Below are 22,194 nucleotides of genomic sequence, written 5' to 3'. Positions count from 1 at the left end.
AGTTTTCTTTACAAAATAATATCCTTTTAGTCTTATCGCAAATCTTATGAGTTTTCAACATCCCACGATCCCAATTAACTCCCCGAGAATGTCTCGATCCATCATAACCATAACAAGGCCCGAATCTCATTCGTCCTATCAAACTTTCCCCAAAATCTCAAAATAAAATCAGCATGACCTGCCCGCTATCCTCACTACTCAGAATCACAGATATCATTGAAAAGACATAAGTAAATCAGCACTGTCAACAAACATGTCATATATCAACACATTCTAGAATAATCACGTAGCACTTAGCATATAAAGCATGCATCACACATCCTAGATTACCCACTTAGCACGTACCATGTAATTCAATCTCAAAAACATTCAGTAGATGAATCATCTACATTGTCAGCCGAAGCCTCAGAAAACATTTTTCCAGTCAAACACAAACAAGTGCATAAACAGTAAATCAATGTCGAAAGCATCGACCCTAAGCATTAACTAAGGATTCAGTGAGTAGCCCTCACCTGAAGATTCTCCAGGGTTCCCGTCTAGCGTTCCTTCACAATCAATGCCTTGCTCTTCAGGAAATTCCTCAAAAGCACCTTTAGAGCAAAACCACAGAAATCAATCACAATGAGTCAGAAACTCAGCAAACAATACTCACTAAGGTTACACGAAGTAGTATATACTCCGAGGTACAGTAATCTAGCGCGAAAGGACAAGTTTTCGAAAAAGGAATTTTCCTCCCTCCCCCCTAGGGTGCTCGGCCACTATTGGTAATTAGGTGGGTCGATTTTTCTTCGATCAAACTTGGTTCCTAGGTTATTATTAGTTGTAACTAAGGGTATTCTAAACTCGGAAAAATTATCGGATCGAAAACTGTCGCAGGGGTATTTTGGTCAATATTTTAGCTCAGAATTTCAAAACTGAAATTTCGAAAAGAAAATTGGATGGGGACGTCACCAACGACGTTTATGACAACTAATCCTACTAGCACTAAGCTAAGGCGATAGTTTTCAGCCCAAAGGACGAAGCTTTGCCCCAAAATGGGTATTTTAAGCAGAATTGAAACTCGACGGTAGTTTTTCGAGAATCGGCGCAGTATTATTAGCTAAACATGCTCTTGGGCACGTAGGGAAGATGTTTAGAATCAAAAATGAAGTTATCAGGATAGTTTTGCAAAAACCTCAAAACTATGAGCACAGAAAGACATAGAGAAAAGCTATGGAAAAGACAATCAGAGGTAAGGATTAGCGACTATACCTCGATACCTTCAAGTAGCAACTGTTGAATCAACGATCAAGCAAGAAATGAAGAAAATCTCTTCTCCTCCTCCTCCTCCAAAGCTCGCGGGTTCAAGAGAGAAAATGGGTAAGATTTTGTGATTTTTTTCTCATTTCTTGGCTATATATAGAGGTTGGAAAAACGCGGTAAAATGAAAGTTTCGCGAATCTGATTTTTCCGGCTTCATTCTCCGTGATTTCTAAGATAGGTTTTGGCGACATAAATCCAAAACTCAAAAGAGGTTTCCTGGTATTTTAGGTGGCTAATGCAAAGTCGGTGTAAAACTATTTTACCCGATAAGTTACTTTTTGCATCGAATGTCGGAATAGAAAACTTCCTTCTGATGAAAGATTGAAATCATCAAGAGAAATGGGTGTACGCGTGTAGAATCTTCATTTGAAGCTCCGAATAGAAAAAGTCTTCATCGTCGGTTGATTCTAGGGTTTTGAACTATCAGGGTTTTAGTTTCGGCAAACTTCCGAGGATTGGAATCGGACGTTCGTAGATTCTAGAGTTTCGCCTTGAAACGCTTGTCGTATAAGGAATAAGAGAAGTTCTAACATTTCTCTGAAGATTTTTGGAATTAATTTCCATCGTGACTTTAAGTGAAAACTTGCTATTTACTAGGGTTTCTGACCTAGGTTTAAGCGTATATCGATCGTGCTATACCTTTTATCGATTTGATACAATCCTTAGACTTTTCCTGAACTTTCTCCTTCATAAATTTATTTCCTTTGGTAAACTCTTGTTCAGGTTTCCCTTCACGATACATCAACCCTAATCGTGAATAGGATTTTATTTACTTGGCATAAGTTTAAAACTTGGGTCTTACAGAGTCCTTCCTTCCCTCCAGACTAAGCAATGAAAAGTACTTCTGAGTGCCCTCGCTCAACGATGCACTAATGTGGTTAGTAGAAAGGTACTCGAAAAGATCCGAGTCGGGGAACACCACTTTCTTTCGACTACAGTCCAAAAGACAATGGTAGTGGGATAACCAATCCATCCCTAGGATTACATCTTGGTTTTTAAGGGGTAAGCATACTAGATTGGCATGAAAAGTCCTATCTCTATATACTACTGAACAGTGCATGCATGCGGCATTAGCAAGTAGGGTCCTAGCAGGTGTAGTTACCATAAGATCAAAACTCAAAGCAGTAATAGGCAGATTCAGTCTTGATACGCAATCCTTAGAGACAAAAGAATGAGTTGCACCAGAATCAAAGAGTACAGTTAGAAGGTTACCGTCGAGTTCACATTCCCCTCTGATCAAGCCATCCACTCCTTCAGCATCTTCGCCATCCATTATATAAACTCTTCCCCTCGCAGCTGGGCGCTTTCCACTAGCAGTATTCACAGACGGTTCAGCCTTAGGTGCCTTGCAGTCCACAGCCAGATGCCCGGGTCGATTGCAGTTGAAGCGTCTTGGTGGTGTTGTGCAACTGCTTGCATAGTGCCCGACTGCTCCACACCGGAAACAAGTCACTTCACGGTTTAGGGTACGGTTTCCCGACCCTCCAGAAGCAGCAGCAGCAGCCATCAGGTTGTAAGATCTTGGGGTAAACCCTCTCCCCGCAAGACGTTGATATGGTTTCTTTGCCTGAAATCTTCCCCTTCCTTGAAAACTCTAAGGTGTCGACCTCATTGGTCCTCCAACTCCAGCCCTGTTCAATCTCCTGTTCTTCATCAATTCTACCTCTGTAGCCTTCTCAACCAATGCCTGAAACCGCACAATCCCTAACAGTCTCACTGAGTCCTCAATATCATCCCTCAGTCCCCTCACAAAGCGCTTGCACATATAGGGTTCATCAACCTGATCACGGAAAAATCGGAAGTGTTTGGCCAAGGATTCTAACTTAGCAGCATATTCCGGGATAGTCATGCACCCTTGACGAAGAGTCAGAAACTGCGCTTCACGCTCGTCACGAGCACTATCAGGAAAATACTTCTCCAGGAAAGCAGCACGAAATGAATTCCAGTTCACCTCCACATGGTTTGCCTCCATAATCCCTCTGGCGCCCCTCCACCAGTACTCAGCATCACCCAACAGCAGAAAGGTTGCCATCCCCACTTTGGCTCCCTCAGCAGTCTGTAGTACACCAAAGATCTTCTCTATCTCCTCAATCCAAAGATCCGCTTTGTCCGGGTCAGTACCGCCCGAGAACTTAGGTGGATCCTGTCTCCTGAAGTCATTCAGCCCCTTGTTCTGATCCAAAGTCACCTCCCTCTGACGCTGGTGTTGTTCACGCGCTTCCTCCGCAGCACGCCTCTGAGCGTTGTCATTTGCCTGATTAGTCATTGCCTGGGCCATAGTGGCCATCATCTCAGCTAGCTGATTCGTGTTCACCATCGTCTGTTACCCCATGGAAACTGTTAGTCCTAATCGTACGATAGCACCAGAAGACTATCCCATATGATCAAGTAACAATGCAATCAATTAGAACGAAAATCGCTCTGCAGACAATCAATTTTCACTCTTTGCAGAGTCACACAACCTAGCACAGAAGACCTATTCCCCAAAGACTCCCAAAAGACCCAACTACGCTCTAATACCACAATGTAACATCCTGATTTCCAGGTGTCACTTTAGTAACTCAAAAACCACAATGTAACACCCCGATTTCCAGGTGTCACTTTAGTAACTCAAAAATAAACTTTACGCGGAAAACAGGTATATATATATATTTTTTTAATAAAGCGATAGAAAAATAAAGACATAACCCAGCAAACTAAACTAACCGATGTACAACATATATAAACGTGTACAGCCTCAACTGCACTTCCACGTCACGCGCACTCGTAGTGACTCCAAAGTAGTGTGCCCGCAGGAAAATATGTACAGATCCAGAAGTGTGAGTGAAAGTCATAAATACAATCCTCCAAGAGTAAGTCAGCCTCAAAATGGCCTAAGTAAAGACCCCTATAGTCCGACTGACTCACTGTGATCCCTCAGTAAGAGAACGACACAAAAAGTCAAGCGTCGGGAACCTACCCTGTCCCAAAAGCAAAACGAATCAGAGCTCTACAGAAAATATGACGCCTGCCTAACCTACCCTCCCAGTACCGCTCAAAGCTCCTCCTCCTCCTCCTCGTCACTCGGCAAGTAGCTGTCGACGTCGGTGTCGGAGTCAGAGTCCACCATGATCTGTAAGACCCACATTTTTAGATTAGGATAATTAATTAATTTTCGACTCACGCCTTGGTTACAGTGTAAGTGTGAGAGGAAACCTAAACGAGTGTTCACTAATTTTAATGAATTAATGAAGAAGAAAGTTCAAGAAATGACTAAGAATAGTACTATAGTCACGGTAGGTTATAGCACGAGCCATATTCACTTCCGCCTTAGGGCGAAAGCGTTAGTGAAGGGCTAATTCGCTCTTAAAGCACTGTAGAAACGAAATTCAAAAAAATCATTCAAAGGAATATAAGAATTTCTCTCATTCCTTTCCATGACAAGTGTTTCGACACGAAACCCTGGAATGTACGAACGTCCAATTCCAATTCTCGGAAGTTTGCCGAAACTGAATCCCTGATAGTTCAAGAACCTTAAAATAAACTGTCGATGAAGACTTTTTCTATTCGGAGCTTCAAATGAAGAATCCACACGTGTTTACCGATTTCTCTTGATGTTTCCAATCTTTCTTCAGAAGGAAGTTTCTCCATCCGACATTAATTGCAAAAAGTAGTTCTGCGGCATATTTTAAAGCAGACTGCGTTCAAGCCGTTTTCTCATTTAAAAAGAACTCAGAGCAAATGTCGACCTTTTATGGAATGATATTTAGCTTAATTGTATAATATGACAACGTCATATTTGTTCTAATTATCTAACAATTATTCTTTGGCTTAATTTCTACTCATTTCTTGGTTCATGGATCATTTTAATTTGCTCAAAGTGATCATAATTTATATTTTACTATTTCATAAAGTTCCTCATAATTTTTAATATAGTTATATATCCATTATATATTTTTCTCCTAACTCTGTGAGCTAAATTCTTCAGTGTCTAAATCAATTTATACCAGTTTACAAAATATCTTTCCTGTAAGACCCGGATTTGCAGAACTGGATTTAAAGTTTAATTTCCGACTCACGCGTAGAATCAGTGTAAGCGTGACAGGAGTTCGCCGTTTGAGAAAGATTAATGAAGAAGAAAGTTCAGGAATTGCTTGAGGAATGTTTCATAGTTGTTTTAGGAGTTAGTGCGAGTCGTCTGCACACCCGCCTTATGGCGAGAGTGTCCAGAATAAGCTAATTTCGCTCTTAAAGCAACGTTTAAGTGAGATTTCAAATCCTTGGAAAAATAAGAATTTCTCTTTATTTTTCCTTCGACCAGTGTTTCATTTCGGAACTCTAGACTGTACGTACGATAGGTTTCAATTCTCGGAAGTCTGACGATGCTAATTTCTTTTCTTCAAAAACCCTAAATTCAATCACTGAATGAAGACTTTTTCTATTCGGAGCTTTTAACGAAGTTTCCATCCGCGTTGCCAGATTTGTTTCGATGTTTCCAATCTTTCTTCAGAACGAAGTTTTTTCGTCTGACCTTCACAACAAAAAGTAGTTTTTCGGGGCAAATTAACTTGTACCGCTTTTGGATAGTTTTTCCCTAATTCTAGAGATTTGTTTTGAGTTCTGGAATTCTGTCGCCAGAATCTCGCTTAGAATTCACCGATGAACGTGCTGCAAAAATCGGAATCGCGAAATTTGTATTTTCCCGCGATTTCACCTTCTTATAAATAGTAAAAAAATCAAAATATCTCCCATAACTTCCCATTGAAGCCGCGAGTTTGAGGAGAGAAAGGAGGAAGGAGATTTTCGCCGAAACTCGACCGATCTTCGAGCTGTTTGTCCCTACTTCAAGGTATCGAGGTAACTAGCTTGATTCTTACCTCTGATCGTTCTTTTCACTGCGTTTCTTTAGCTGTTTCTGTGCTCAAAGTTTCGAGCTTTTCGTAAAACTATCCGTTTTTCTTGATTTTTCGCTTGGGATATCTTCTGTACTTGCCCAACAACCTAGAATACTCGCCGTTGTTCGCCGATTTTGATCGAGTTGGCAAAAATCTGAAAAACTGCTTAGAAAACCCATTTGTGCACTTATTGAAACTTTAATGTCGAAAAGTCGCAATCCGACTTAGTGTCTTTAGGATTAGTTGCTACAAATGTCGTTAGGAACATCGCTATCAAATTTGTAACACCCCGATTTCGGTGGCGTCACTTTAGTAACCAAAATAAACTTAATGCGGAAAAACGTACATATTTTTTTTTTTTTGATAATAACTAAGACAAGACTGAATTAAATAAAACCCAAATGCGAAAGGCAACAGAACTAATATACAATATATATTGCATCCCCCGCTGTAAATAGCGACCTCGTCACGAGTAACCTCCAATGACGGAAAGTAGAAAAGTGTAACGCCCGTAGGAAAAATGTACAATCCCAAAATGTTAGGTCAAGTGTCAGCAACACAAGCCCTCAAAAATAAGAATAAGTCAGAGCTAGGACACTAACACCCAACCTTAATAGACTCTAATCACCCATCCCCCATACTTCCATCATCGACTCCCATCTGGTCATGCATGAAGTCCGGGTCCACGTCGAAGGCTCAATAGTAGTCATTTCGCTCCGGGTCTTCCCCGAACGACGAGGAATCACAGAAGAATCCACCAACGACATCTGACAAAAAGGGCATACATAGCCCCCCAAACACAGGTAGCACGTGCAAGGGTCAACTTACGGAATATAGGATAGAGAATACAAGACACCAGATAAAGTATAAGGGGTATATATATATATGTTGTCTATATACATATAAGTTCTGCATCTACTCATCCAAATCCAAATCCCCAACGAATATAATTAGAGTGCATGATATGTCAATGCAACGTCAATCTCGACGATTCCGGAAAGAGTAGGCTGGGCACGTTTGAGTCGGTCCTAACACTGGCATTGTGTCGACCATAACCCCCGAGTGTCACTTACAACCTTGACATAGCCGGATCAGTCCTAACCCTGCGGGTCGACTTTTCCCTCCGCTATGCCCGACAATCAACAGGTCGATCCTAACCTCACGGTCAATCATATCCCCCGTCTATGTCCGAATTACCCGAAGGTATAAACTGTACCCGAAGGCATAAACTGTACCCGAAGGCATAAACTGTACCCGAAGGCATAAACTGTATCTCATGATGATCTCCAAATCATCCGACTCATCTCTATCCGATGGTCAACACTGCTCAACGAGTAAAGAGCATCAACATGCTCGGAAACTACCCGTTTCCCGGCTTATCTCTCAGATAGCCCAACAACACAACTGCTCCCAGAGCACAAGAGTATCAACATACTCAAAACCTCTCAATATCTCAACACTTGGATCCGACGACACTTCTCGTTTTCCAAAACTAAGATTCGACTCCTAAGCTTCCTTCGAGATTATTATCATTACTTAAAGATTTAGAGGTTGTTTAAGGTCTTTTGAGTTTTCTTCACAAAATAATATCCTTTTAGCCTTATCGCAATTCTTATAAGTTCTCGGGATCTCCAAATCCCCAAATGACTCCAGAGAATGTCTCGATCCATAAAACACCATAACAAGGCCCGAATCTCATTCGTCCTATCAAACTTTCTCAAAACTCTCAAAATAAAATCGGCATGACCTGCCCGCTATTCTCACTACACAGAATCTCAGATTTCATTGCTAAAGCATAAATAACTCAGCACCATCAATCAACATGTCATATATCAACATAATAAGCAATAACCACATAGCACTTAGCATATAAGGCATGCACCACACATCCTAGATTACCCACATAGCACATAGCATGTAAGTCAATCTCCAAAAACATTCAGTAGATGAATCATCTACATTGTCAGCCGAAGCCTCAGAAAACATTTTCCCAATCATACACAAACAAGTGCATAAACAGTAAATCAAGTCGAATGCGTCGACACCTAAAGCATTAGCTAGTAAGGTAAGTTGCCCTTACCTCTAGTTATTCCAGCGTTCTCCTCAAACGTTCCTTCACAATGAGCTCCTTGATCTTCAGGAAATTCTTCAAAAGAACCTTTAAAGTAAAACCACAGAATTCTATCAAAATCTATCGGAAACTAAGCTATCAATGCTCACTAAGGTTACACGAAGTAGTTCATACTCCGAGGTACGATAATCTAGCGCGAAAGGACAAGTTTTCGGAAAAGGAATTTTCCCCCTCCTCCTCTATAGGGCTCGGCCACTTTTCACAATTGTGGGGCTCGATTTTTCTTCGATCAAACTTGGTTCCTATGCTTTCATTAGCCGTAACTAAGTGTATTCTGAACTCGGAAAAATTATCGGATCAAAAACTGTCGCAGGGGTATTTTGGTCATGATTTTTAACTTAGGATTTTCAAAACTGAAATCCCAAAAATAAAATTTTGCAGGGACGTCACCAACGACGTTTATGACAACTAATCCTACTAGCACTAAGCTAAGGCGATAGTTTTCAGCCTAAAGGTTGAAACTTTACACCAAAAACTCCAAAAATGGGTATTTTAGGTTCAAATTGATTCCGGCGGAATTCCGGCGACATAACGGAAAATCTAACCCGGCAGAAGTGATCTTGGGCGCATAAGGAAGAGGTTTAGAATCAGAAATGAAAGATTCAGGATAGTTTTGCAAAAACCCATAAACTATCCACTCAGAAAACTCTACAGAAAAGCTATGGAAAAAGCGATCGGAGGTAAGGATTAGCGACTATACCTCGAAGCCTTGAAGTAGCAACTGATTGATCGACGATCAAGAAAACGATGAAGAAAATATTCTCTTCTCCCTCCCTTGTAGAACTCGCGGCCTTGATGAAGAAAATGGAGGAAAATTTGAGTTTTTCTTCCTTTCTTTGCTATATATAAAGGTTGGAAATTCGCGGGAAAATGAAAGTTTCGCGAATCTGATTTTTCCGGCGTCATACTCCGTGAATTAATAGATATGTTTTGGCGAAAGAATTCCAAAACTAAAATGAGGTCTCTTTGTATTTTTGGCAACTAAAGCATAGTCGGTATAAAACTATTTTACCCGATAAGTTGCTTTTTGCATCGGATGTCGGAATGGAAAACTTCCTTCGGAAGAAAGATTGGAATCATCAAGAGAAATGGGTGTACGCGAGTGGAATATTCATTTGAAGCTCTGAATAGAAAAAGTCTTCATCGTCGAGAAATTCTAGGGTTTTGAAATACCAGGGATTCGGTTTCGGCAAACTTCTGATGATTGGAATCGGACGTTCGTAGATCCTAGAGTTTCGCCTCGAAACGATTGTGATATATGGAAAAAGAGAAGTTCTAACATTTCTCTGAAGATTTTTGGAATTAACTTCCATCGTGCCTATAAATGAAAATTAGCTATATATTGGGGTTTCTGACCTAGGTTTAAGCGTATAACGATCGTGCTATAACTTTTATCGACTTCGATACGATCCTTTGACTTTTCCTGAACTTTCTCCTTCATAAATTTATTTCATTTGGTAAACTCTTGTTCAGGTTTCCTTTCACAATACATCAAGCCTAATCGTAAATGGAAATCTCTTCCACTTATTCTAAGCTTAAAAACTTGGGTCTTACAAAATTTGTTTTCCGAAGTTTTAACTTTGAGTTTTTGAGCTTTTATTTCGGACCAAAACGCCCTTGAATAGCCGTATTTTGACCCGGTTGTCCGAAAATTTTTCCGACAGTTTATTTACCCTAGTTTTACCCTAAAACTACCTTGTAATTAAATTAGATCGAAGAAAAAGAGCCGGAGCCTTTTTCCTCTTGTGGCCGAGAGCATGTTTGTGTGGGGGGGGGGGGGAGTTTTTCGTTTGCGAAAACTTGTCCTTTCGTACTCGATTGTTGTATTCTGAAGCTTCGATGCTTTGTCTATCGTTAATGAGTTGTATTGTGATCGAGCTAATCGATTTTGTTTGGATTTCTGCTTTGTTTTCTCTGAGGTTCAGTTGAAGGAACTTTGGGTTTCTCAGAGCAATTGTGTGAAGAGAACCTAGACCAAGAGGCTGGAGCAACTCGAGGTTAGGGCAACTTACCTAATAGCTAAGACTGCATGATAGGCGTCGATAAATTCGACTTAAGCTTTACTTTGATATTGATTATGATGATGAATTAATGTTATGATGTTTTCCATAACTTATGATATTGAGATGTTATTGAATTGTGCGTTTTGACGCGACTTCGGAGTGGAGAATCACTGAACTGGTTATTTTTGATCTTTCGGGTTGGGGAAACAACCCTAGGCAAGTACAAACATGGGGTTTGAGACTTAGCCGTTCGTTTGTATACTTAGACTTTCCCCGGGATTTACATTGGTGGGTTTTTGGAAAACTTAGAATGAATAGAATTTCGAAAACTAGAGACTTTAGAGAATTTAGTATTCAAGAACTAAACTCATAACTTGACTAATTCAATTCGAAACATTTTTATTAACGAATAAAACATAGGAAAACTAAAGGGGAAAATAATTGCGAAAGACGGGGAAAAGTCGACTTTTGTTGTGGGTTCTGGAGAATTGCTGGACACCAGGGGGGTAAGCCATGGTGACAAGGGGAAGTTACCGAGTACTTTAGTACTCTTGTTGTTGGAGTTGTGTTGTATTGACCGACACTAAACTCTTGGGTTTTAAAATTGGGTTTTGAGCTAAACACTTGCGTTTTGAGGACGAATCGATGTTTGGCTAATCATACTGCATCATGCATCATTCGAGGTTTGTACGATCGAAAGATTGGGCCTCGGTGAAGAACGGGAATGCTTCACGAAGGTTGGGGAATTGCCTTCATCGAAGAACATGATGACCCTTGTTTAGTGGTGTTTTTAGGGTCATTTCTTTCTTTGTTTTGAGTCTTTTTGTTGAGTCTCATGTAGTGTTTCATGCATTCTCATGCATTTTTATCTTTCTTTGAGTCTTTACTTCGTTTTGGTAATTTTGTAGTTTTATAGGGAGTTTTCTTGCATTTTAAGTAAGTTTAGGACTTGCATGGTTTTATTGTGTTAATTGAAGGATCTCTTGTGCTAATAAGCTCTTTGAGCTTCTGGAATTTTCCTTGGCTTGTTGGTTAAGTTTGCAAATCAGGAACTGAAGGTGAAAGAAGGCCAAGAAGCTTGGAATTGAAGGAGGACTTAAAGAGGCTTGGAAGAGGAGTTACAAGAAGCTAAAAAGTCTTTTCCAGCGAGCTTAAGCGCCTAGGTGCTGGGAATTGGCGCCTAGGCGCTAGTTATGTTTTGTTAGGCTGCTGGAATTGGCGCCTAGGCGCCAATTACCTTCCAGAGAGCATGTTTTTGGCTGGAATTGGCGCTCAGGCGCTCTGAATTTGCGCCTGAGCCCAGACTCGACTGTTTTGCCTATAAATTGGTTTTTAGACATTTCTCTTGGAACCTTTTGTCATTTTATCATATTTTCATAAGTTAGAAGAGAGAGCTTGAGTTCTAGAGCTTTGGGAGCTTTCCCTAGGCCTTATGTTCAAGGTTTTATCTTTTATTTTATTTATAATTTATTTTCTAAGTTTTAATTAGCTTTTATGGTATTTTCAAGTAATTTTCGGATTTTTAATTATTTTAGGATTTTAGGAGTTTTTATTACGATTTGGTAGATTTTAGTAGTTTTTATCTTATCATTAATTAGTACTTTTTAAATTATAGATTTAGTTAGGATTTAAGTTGTTTATTTTTGGGATCATTATCTTTTTAGTATTTGATTTTGATTTATCTTGTTATTTTATTTAGGATTTTCGGAATAAAAAGAAAAGAGAAAATCAGGAAAAGGATCTGATCCGGTGCTGGTGGTCCACGAGAGCTCCATACACATGCAGGAAATTGATGGCTGATGTTTCCCTCCACGCCATGTGGCGCGATCTTGGCACAGGCCCACCGTAAGACTGTTGTGCGAGAAGCGCTAGATTCCACCATTTAAACCTTGGTCCAACCAGAACTTGACACGTGACAAATTCCTTTTGTGATTGGTTTGAATCAAGAGTCAGTGATTGCAGACGGAAATAATTAAAGAAACAGAAGGGAGATAACGAGGGAGGATCATATATATATATTGAACGTTATTTTATTTTTTTGGAGGCTTTTGGGTGATTGGAATTGAGCACAGACTTCTTAGGGTTTGGAGAGCTTTTGCAAGGTTTCTCCTGGAGATTTTAGTTGCTATATTTTCTTTCTCTTGAATTCTTGATTATGATCATGCTTGGCTAAACCTCTTTTAGTACTTGGGATGTGGATCATTTTTAGGATTATGTTTTGATTCAAACCTTTGCTTCATATGAATTCTGTTTATTAATCTACGTAGTTAATTCAATTTATATTGATTATACTCCCTCCGGTCCTATTTATAAGCAACAAAAAAAAAAATCACATAGTTTAAGAAATGTAGTTAAACTAGATAAAATGCATTAAATTTGTCTTGAATCAAAATAAACTTCCAAAATTACCCTTTGTTATTAGTGTTGGAAAGTGAGAAAGAGAGAGAATAATTAATGAGACACATTTTACAAGTTAGAATTAATAAGGGCATCATTGGAAAAAAATAATTAATATAGCTCAAACTTTCATTTGGTTCTTATAAAAAGGACCAAGATTTTTCTTCTCTTTCATGCTTATAAATAGGACCGGAGGGAGTACTTGAATGCATGCGAGTAATTTACTGATTCTTATGAGAACGGAAGTTGATTAGGAATTAGAGAAACAAGGAAACAATTAGATTAGGCGTTCCCTACTGCTTGATTCAAGAGTAGAACCTGATTGCGTTGGCTAGTTTAAATAGAACTTAATCTTCAATTCCCTGGTCTAGGTGCTCGTAAAACAGACTTAGTAATTGAATTGAAAGTCTAGGGCGTGTGAGTTATCAACATCTTAGAACATAGGCTAAATCGTCGTAGAGAAGTTTATTAAATTCATATGAACATTGTTAGAATGAAGGCATAAGCCGAATAGGTGAAACAAGACCCAAGTACTATTTTTCTCATCTAATTTCTTAAACTATTTAATTTTTCGTTTTTACTTTTTATGAGTGATTGCTACAATCTTCAAAATCCTTAAAATTGGTTTTTATTTTCATAATCTAAATATTAGAAGTTAATATAATTAGTATTGAATCACAATCCTCGAGGGATCGATAATTTATTACTACGGGCAACTTTGTACACTTGCAAAGGAGCTATCAAGTTTTTGGCGCCGTTACCGGGGATTGTCTTTCCAATATTAGTTTTAATTAATCTCTTTTGTTTAGATTTTTTGTCTTTCAATTTTTGTTATTCCATCTTTATTGAACGGGTGCTTCTAATTAGTGTATTCAGTGTATGCGAGGTACAATTGATCCAGAGACATTGCTTTTTGATCCAGAAATCGACCGCACCTTTCATTACCGGTTAGCACAACAAAGAAGAGCCCTTGCATCTGCAATGGCAGCTGAAACAAATGCTGAATTGGAAGCGCGACTTCGAGCGGAGTTCGCAAGGACTCAAGAGGAACAGATGCAGGAAGCCGTGCGCCGAATCCAGCAAGAAAGATAATTAGAGGAGGCCAACCGCCCCCTCAGGGATCTGAATGAACCTGTCATGAGTTATGATTACCCAGGAAGTATAGCCCCTCAGAATGCCGAGGCTCAGAACTTTGAACTCAGACCTGCACTCATCAACCTGATCAGTCAACATCAATATGGAGGATCTGCCACTGAAGATGCCCATGCTCACCTAGAGCGGTTCATCAGAAACTGCAGTACTACACGTCTTCCCAACCCCGAGCTTGTTCGTTTGCAACTTTTTCCTTTTTCACTAAGGGACACAGCTGAGGAGTGGCTCAACTCCCAACCTCAAGGCAGCATAACAACTTGGGAAGATTTAGCTAAGAAATTCATGAAAAAGTTCTTCCCTCGTACCTTGCTGAGGAAGCTGAAGAACAACATCCTGGTTTTTAAACAGGAAGATACTGAGAATCTCCATGAAGCTCTAGAGAGGTTCAAGAAACTGTTAAGGAAGTGCCCTCAGCACAACCTCACATTGGGAGCACAGGTGGAGAGGTTTTATGACGGCTTGACTGATTCTGCCAGATCAAACTTGGAAGCAGCAGCTAGTGCCGAATTTGATGCTCTTTCAGCTCCAGCAGGTTGGGACTTAATCAATAAAATGGCTGAAAGTGCAGTGAACTCTACCAATGACCGCCAAAACAAAAGGGGTGTACTGGAAATAGAAGCGTATGATAGGATGGTTGCTTCAAACAAGCAATTATCTCAACAAATGATAGCTATGCAACGATAGTTCCAGGCAGCCAAGATATCTAATGTGAATAGTGTCCATTGTGGAACATGCGGAGGTCCTCATGCCAGTGAAGAGTGCGGAACAGATTTTGACGAGGAAGTCAAGGTTTTGGGCAATTCCCAAAATAATCCTTATTCCAACACCTACAATCCGGGGTGGAGGAATCATCCTAACTTTTCCTAGAGGGAACAGAGCAACTCCAATCAAGGAGGAAATAATCAGAGGCAATATTCAAATCAACGATTTCAGTCTCAGAATTCAAGACCTCAACAAACTCAGGATCAAGGAAGTGGCAGTGGAAAGAAAAGCTTAGAAGAGATGATGGAGAATTTCATTAACAAAGCAGATACTAGTTTCAAAAATCATGAAGCTGCTATAAAAAATTTGGAGACTCAGGTGGGACAGATGGCGAAGCAAATGTCAGAAAGACCCCCAGGTATGTTTCCTTCAGATACTGTCATTAATCCTAAAGAAAATTGCTCTGCCATAACTCTTAGGAGTGGTGCTACCTTGAGTGAGCCTAAACAAAAAATTGTAGAAAACAATAATGTCAATGATGAGTTTGTAGGAGATATTGAACCTTTAGGAGAAAATAAGAAAAAACATAAAGAAAAAGAAGAGGAAAAGAGAAAAGTAGAATTAGAAAAAAAGTTTACCAAAGTCCTTTTTCCCCCTTTCCCCACTAACATAGCAAAGAGAAGGTTGGAGAAGCAATTCTCCAAGTTTGTATCTATGTTTAAAAAGTTGCGTGTAGAGCTCCCATTCTCTGAAGTTTTGGAAAAAATGCCTCAATATGCTAAATTCATGAAGGAGATACTCTCAAAGAAAAGGAGGTTGAGTGAGGAGAATGAGATCGTTGAGCTTACTGAGGAGTGTAGCGCTATTCTACAAAGGAAGCTTCCACCCAAACGAAAGGATCCAGGTAGTTTCACCCTACCTGTTAATTTTGGGGCTTCAAAGCAAGTGAGAGTCTTATGTGATTTAGGGTCAAGCGTCAACTTAATGCCCCTATCAATGTTTGAGCGACTTAATGTTTGAGAACTGAAGCCGACAATGATGATGCTTCAATTAGCGGATCTCTCCATAGTGGTTCCATGGGGAGTTGTTGAAGATGTGCTAGTAAGAGTAGGAGAGTTCGAGTTCCCGGTGGGCTTCGTGATAATTGATATGGATGAGGACTCTAAAATACCATTGATTTTGGGAAGGCCGTTCCTAGCCACTTCACAAGAGAAAATAAATGTGGGAAAAGGAACAATATCATTGAGGGTAGCTGATGAGAAAATCACTTTCACAATCTTTGACCTGAAGCCAAAACCAGTTGAGAAGAATGATGTATTTTTTGTAGAGATGATGGACGAGTGGAGTGATGAGAAGCTGAAGCATTTCTTCCTTAAAGAGAAAGCTAGAGCATCAAATAAGAAGAAAAAGGAGGACACGCAAAGCAATCAAACTGAACAAGTATACTCAATGAGCATGATTGTTGATTCAGAGAAGAAGGAGGAGTCGAAGTCGGAGCAGAAGGAGAAGATCAACTTAGAAAAGAAGGAGGAGAAGGTAAAAGGTGGGTGCTTCCAATGGAAGCCAAAGCTTAAGAAAGAAGAAAAATCTTCTATCCCTCTTAACTCTAAACTTAATGATTGTGTTTTAGCTTTTGAGGTTGCATGCAAAAATCTAACTAAGGTGTGTGCTCAATTGAAAGATCTCGAATGTGCAATGCACTTTGGGATAAACCCCGGATGACATTATGAGTCTAGGGAAGTCTAGCAAAGACTATAAAATTGCGCTTCTTGGGAGACAACCCATGTGATAGTTTTAGTTTTATTTCGTTGGTTATAATATCATTTTCATTTTGCTTCTTAGTTTTAATCATTAATTTTATTTGGTTTTGTACTGTTAGTTTTGTTAAAAAAAAATTCCTTAGTATGAGTTTTTATGATATTTTGAGTCTTAGTGTGTAGTAGAGTCTCATGCATTGCATAGGTTAGAGAGCTAAAAATTGGTTAAGTTTGGAAAATTCTGGTAAAATAAGGACTTTTAGTGGCGCTTCTGTCCACTATATAGCAGCGAAACAACGATACCGCTGCATTAGCTCGGAAAAGAAAAAAAAGCTTACTGGAATTTGCAGCGCCAAATATGGCGCGGTTGCGCCGTTTTTGCCCAGCGCAAGTCTATTGCTGCAGTTCTACTGATTCCGCTGCTTTAGTCCCTGTTTAAATAAAAAAAAATGTAATTTCCTGTTTTTCTTTTTATTTTTTTACTCTGTTTTTTTTTTTTTTTTAAAGTCCAGAAAATAAAAAAATAGAAAATATTTTTAAAATTCAAAACAAAAATATCTGTTTTTTTTTTTAATCATATATATTTTTTTTTTACATTATGTGAGATGCAATTATCTATGGTACTTTTGATGTGTTTGTTCATGTTGCAAGGACTAAAGTGTTTATGTTGAAAAAAGTTTGAACAAGGTTGGAGACCCCATTTGTTGATGAAGTCCTGGTACTATCAAATGTTGCATCTACATGGAACAAACAGGGAAGTAATTCATAAACCACGTTCCTCCTATTTTGCATGTTCACTTTTTGCTAGTAGCAGTATGTATTTCGTTTTTTTATGAGTCTGTTTACCCTTATATTCATGTGTTGTGCACCATGTTACTTGCATATCTTAAGCGGTTTCACCTTAAATTTAGATGCTTGTTTTGTTTGTGAAAATTGATGAAAATAAGTTATTTGGGTGATTCACATGTGGGGAACTGTGTGTGTTAAGAGAATGAGAGCTGGATAGCTTTGGGAACCTGAGTTGAGTTTCTTGGTAACACTGTTTGAGTTCTGATTATGGGTACACTTACCCTTTTGTTTCTGAGTGTAGAGTGAATAATTCTGACATACTCGTACCTGCTTGAACCTGTCTTGATTTGCATCTTGGTTGAATATGTGCAGTTTTGTGATTCAGAGAGAGACTTCTAGGAATTTTTTGTTGGCCTTCAGATTTTGCTTTCATGTTTCCCTTAGCAGTCCCTTTGAGCCTTAATCATTATTTCTTTGGTGCCTTGCTTTGGTTATTTGGTTGGTTGTTAAGTGATCTTAGTTACTTAAAAATTGGAAAGAGCTTAAAAATTGTAGGCTTCTCTTCTCTCAAAAATAAATGAAAAGAAAAAAAATGTAAAATTTGAGGTATGTGCCTCAGAACAAAGGAAAAGAAAAAATAGGAACTAAGTGAGTAAGGTTATGGGGGTGCTCATCCCACTTCCTATATCCCCAATCACTTCATTACTTTGTTCCAAATGAAGAAGAAAAAAATTAAGAGAGAGAGTCTAAATGTGTTGAATCTATTGCTCTTATGTGCTTCATGAAGAATGATCACTTAACTAAATTGGGTAGCCCTTTGAGTTGTCAATTCTTTCACTTTCATACCTACATTGCACCGTTGGCCACGTTACAACCTGATGAGGTCTCTCCTAATTGCTTTGCTGTCTTATTTGATTTTAAGTTGAAAGATAGCCATATTTGATGCCCTGTACTTGTTTGTTCATGAGCTGAGAGATGTGTGAGCTTAATTGTGTAACTACTGTGATGAACCCTAGGTTTTTAAACTGAAAATTTGGCATCTGATTTAGGGGTGATTAGTTCTGTACTTGAGGACAAGCTACTTGAGTTTACGCTTGAGGACAAGCTGTCGTTGAGTATAGTGGTGTGTTGACCCGAGGATATAAGGGTATTTTTGTGGGTCTTTTATTTTATTTATAATTTATTTTCTAAGTTTTAATTAGCTTTTATGGTATTTTCAAGTAATTTTCGGATTTTTAATTATTTTAGGATTTTAGGAGTTTTTATTACGATTTGGTAGATTTTAGTAGTTTTTATCTTATCATTAATTAGTACTTTTTAAATTATAGATTTAGTTAGGATTTAAGTTGTTTATTTTTGGGATCATTATCTTTTTAGTATTTGATTTTGATTTATCTTGTTATTTTATTTAGGATTTTCGGAATAAAAAGAAAAGAGAAAATCAGGAAAAGGATCTGATCCGGTGCTGGTGGTCCACGAGAGCTCCATACACATGCAGGAAATTGATGGCTGATGTTTCCCTCCACGCCATGTGGCGCGATCTTGGCACAGGCCCACCGTAAGACTGTTGTGCGAGAAGCGCTAGATTCCACCATTTAAACCTTGGTCCAACCAGAACTTGACACGTGACAAATTCCTTTTGTGATTGGTTTGAATCAAGAGTCAGTGATTGCAGACGGAAATAATTAAAGAAACAGAAGGGAGATAACGAGGGAGGATCATATATATATATATTGAACGTTATTTTATTTTTTGGAGGCTTTTGGGTGATTGGAATTGAGCACAGACTTCTTATGGTTTTGAGAGCTTTTGCAAGGTTTCTCCTGGAGATTTTAGGTGCTATATTTTCTTTCTCTTGAATTCTTGATTATGATCATGCTTGGCTAAACCTCTTTTAGTACTTGGGATGTGGATCCTTTTTAGGATTATGTTTTGATTCGAACCTTTGCTTCATATGAATTCTGTTTATTAATCTACGTAGTTGTTTCAATTTATATTGATTATACTTGAATGCATGCGAGTAATTTACTGATTCTTATGAGAACGGAAGTTGATTAGGAATTAGAGAAACAAGGAAACAATTAGATTAGGTGTTCCCTACTGCTTGATTCAAGAGTAGAACCTAATTGCGTTGGCTAGTTTAAATATAACTTAATCTTCAATTCCCTGGTCTAGGTGCTCGTAAAATAGACTTAGTAATTGAATTAAAAGTCTAGGGCGTGTGAGTTATCAACATCTTAGAACATAGGCTAAATCGTCGTAGAGAAGTTTATTAAATTCATATGAACATTGTTAGAATGAAGGCATAAGCCGAATAGGTGAAACAAGACCCAAGTACTATTTTTCTCATCTGATTTCTTAAACTATTTAATTTTTCGTTTTTACTTTTTATGAGTGATTGCTACAATCTTCAAAATCCTTAAAATTGGTTTTTATTTTCATAATCTAAATATTAGAAGTTAATATAATTAGTATTGAATCACAATCCTCGAGGGATCGATAATTTATTACTACGGGCAACTTTGTACACTTGCAAAGGAGCTATCAGATTTTATAGCCATGTTTGGCTAAAAACCCCTTTTGCTTTGGGTTCTTTGTAAGACTTTGAATGTTTTAGCTTTTCACCATTTTCTATTCATGATGTTCTGAGTAAACCCTTGAATCTCACTCCTATGCTTTATCTTTCAAGCTTGTATGCATGCTAGCTTTCTACTTTTCTATAATCATAACGAAAGTTTGTTATCGAATTGGAACTTGTTGTGAGATTACCTCTTCTATACTTGCTGCTAGGAATAGAGGAAGGGTTGGGGTTTGTTGGCCTGAATTGCATGCTTAGTGCTTCTAACAAATGTTTAGGTTATCAAGGAATTGAATCTATCTTTTGATTAGAAAGGGTTTTCTTTACGAGGCATCGATAGATGACTATCTAGGCTAGAACATCAAGGAGAGACTCGGGATTAATTGAATAGGAAGGTTTGCTAAAACTGAATTTGTTGAGCAAGAACCCAAGGCAATTTCATCTCTGTTTTTCAATCGCTTTATTACTTGAGCACTTTTCTTTTTACAAACTTAAGAAACAAACAATCTTTAAAACTGAATTTTACTTGCTTTTCAACCTTGAACTTGACTCTTAAACTGGATTTGCAATCTAATTCCCTGAGGTTCGATAATTTAAAACCGGGTAGATTCTGTGCACTTGCAGAAGAACCAACAAGTTTTTGGCGCCGTTGCCGGGGAATTGTTTTGCGATTTTTGGTTTAAGTTTTAAGTTATAACTTGTCTAGAATTGGTGCTACTAATCTTTCTATGTTGAGTGTCATACGTAGGTTGCTGTCAAGAGAAGCACCACCATGGGTGGCTGCATGACAGAGGAGGAGATGCAAGCCCACATTGAGGCAAGGATCCAAGAGGGTATCACCCTTCGCTTGCGTGAACAAGAAGTTGAGAATGCCAACCGAACTCTTCGGGAACTAACTTCGGGGTCCATGAGCTTTGACTATCCCGGAAGTATTCTCATTCGCGAAGGAGTGGGGAACTTTGAATTGAGACCGTCATTCATCAACATGGTGAGCCAAAGCCAATATGGTGGAGGTTCCTCGGAAGATCCTCATGCTCATATGGAAAGGTTCATCCGTAATTGCAACACATATCGGGTGATGAACGTTCCTTCGGAAGCAATCCGGTTGAGCCTATTTCCCTTCTGTTTGAAGGACGCAGCAGAGGATTGGCTGAACTCACAACCTCAAGGGAGTCTCACTACTTGGGAAGACCTTGCAGAAAAATTCACAACGAGGTTCTTCCCAAGGTCCCTCTTGAGGAAATTGAAGAATGACATCATGACTTTCGCACAATCCACAGATGAAAATCTTTATGAGGCTTGGGAGCATTTCAAGAAGCTTTTGAGGAAATGTCCTCAACACAATCTCACCCAAGCTGAATGTGTGGCGAAGTTCTATGATGGGTTACTATACTCATCACGGTTTTGCTTGGACGCGGCTTCAAGTGGGGAGTTCGATACTCTTTCCCCACAAGCGGGGTATAATTTGATAGAGAAAATGGCGATGAGAGCCATGAACTCCGAGAATGAACGCCAAATCCGAAGAAGTTCTTTTGAAGTGGAAACTTATGACAAGCTCATAGCCTCCAACAAGCAACTCTCCGAGGAAGTAGCAGAAATCCGAAAGCATATAAAGGAGACCAAGTCAATTGGAGCAAGAGTAACTTGTTTGGAGTGCAAATTTTGTGGTGAATCTCATGATAGTAATCAGTGTACTTTCAATGATGAAGTTAGCAAGGTCAGAATATTGACTCAAGGAGGAAAAACTCCAACCTCAGAACAAGGTCCTCTTGACCAGCTGCAAATTGTTGTGAAGACGGTTGGCAAGAAGAGTCTTGAAGAGCTGATTGAAGGATTTATTGATCATACAGCGAGCAATTATAAGAGCCATGAGATGGCTATAAAAAGCTTGGAGAGTCAATTGGGACAGCTAGCGAAACAAATGTCCGAAAATCACCAAGGTTAGTTCTCTTCTGAAACTTTAACTTTAACCGAGCAAGAAAATACTGCTGTTGTTTCTACTAGGAGTGGAAGGGTGTTACAAGAGCCAGAGAAAAAAGTTGAGGGAGAGAGAAATGAGGAAGCTGTGGTAGAAAGAGATGAGGGTGTTGTGGAGGAAAGAGCTAGAGAGCCCACTAGGACTAGGGTTGTAAACACTCACATCCCTGAGCTCCGCAATATTCCATTTCCCAAGGCTTTGGTGAAGAAAAATTTGGATAAACAATTTTCTAAGTTCTTGGAGGTTTTTAAGAAACTCCATATTAATATCCCTTTTTCTGAAGCCTTGGAGAAAATGCCAATCTATGCTAAGTTCATGAAACATATCCTCAGTAAGAGAAGAAAGTTGAGTGAGGTCGATGAAACTATCTTGATGACCGAAGAATGTAGTGCCATTTTGCAAAGGAAGATGCCTAAAAAGAGGAGAGATCCCGAGAGTTTTACTATTCCGGTGGAGATAGAGGGGTTAACTTTGCTAGAAGCCTTGTGTGATTTAGGAGCGAGTATCAACTTGATGCCGCTTAGTATGTTT

At 39.0% G+C, this 22,194-nt stretch overlaps 1 long non-coding RNA gene and 2 other non-coding genes across 3 annotated transcripts in view; 1 reads left to right on the top strand and 2 right to left on the bottom strand.

The window, feature by feature from the left end:
- Positions 1-12,470, top strand: part of LOC130737930 (uncharacterized) — a 48,333-nt gene extending 35,863 nt beyond the window's left edge. Inside the window, exon 3 of the long non-coding RNA XR_009019043.1 lies at positions 12,010-12,470. This is a non-coding gene — a long non-coding RNA (uncharacterized LOC130737930). The remainder of the gene's footprint in view (positions 1-12,009) is intronic.
- A 1,704-nt stretch (positions 12,471-14,174) lies between these two features.
- On the bottom strand, positions 14,175-14,281 carry LOC130741613 (small nucleolar RNA R71). The gene has a single exon (XR_009020501.1). It is a non-coding gene; the product is annotated as a small nucleolar RNA R71 (small nucleolar RNA).
- Positions 14,282-20,925: 6,644 nt separating this feature from the next.
- Positions 20,926-21,032, bottom strand: LOC130741559 (small nucleolar RNA R71). The gene has a single exon (XR_009020451.1). It is a non-coding gene; the product is annotated as a small nucleolar RNA R71 (small nucleolar RNA).
- Positions 21,033-22,194: the final 1,162 nt, after the last annotated feature.

Source organism: Lotus japonicus, chromosome 2, assembly GCF_012489685.1.
Source record: "Lotus japonicus ecotype B-129 chromosome 2, LjGifu_v1.2".
Taxonomy (NCBI): Eukaryota; Viridiplantae; Streptophyta; class Magnoliopsida; order Fabales; family Fabaceae; genus Lotus; species Lotus japonicus.
Note: the sequence above shows the minus strand (reverse complement) of the source record. Positions and strands in the feature narration are given on the sequence as shown.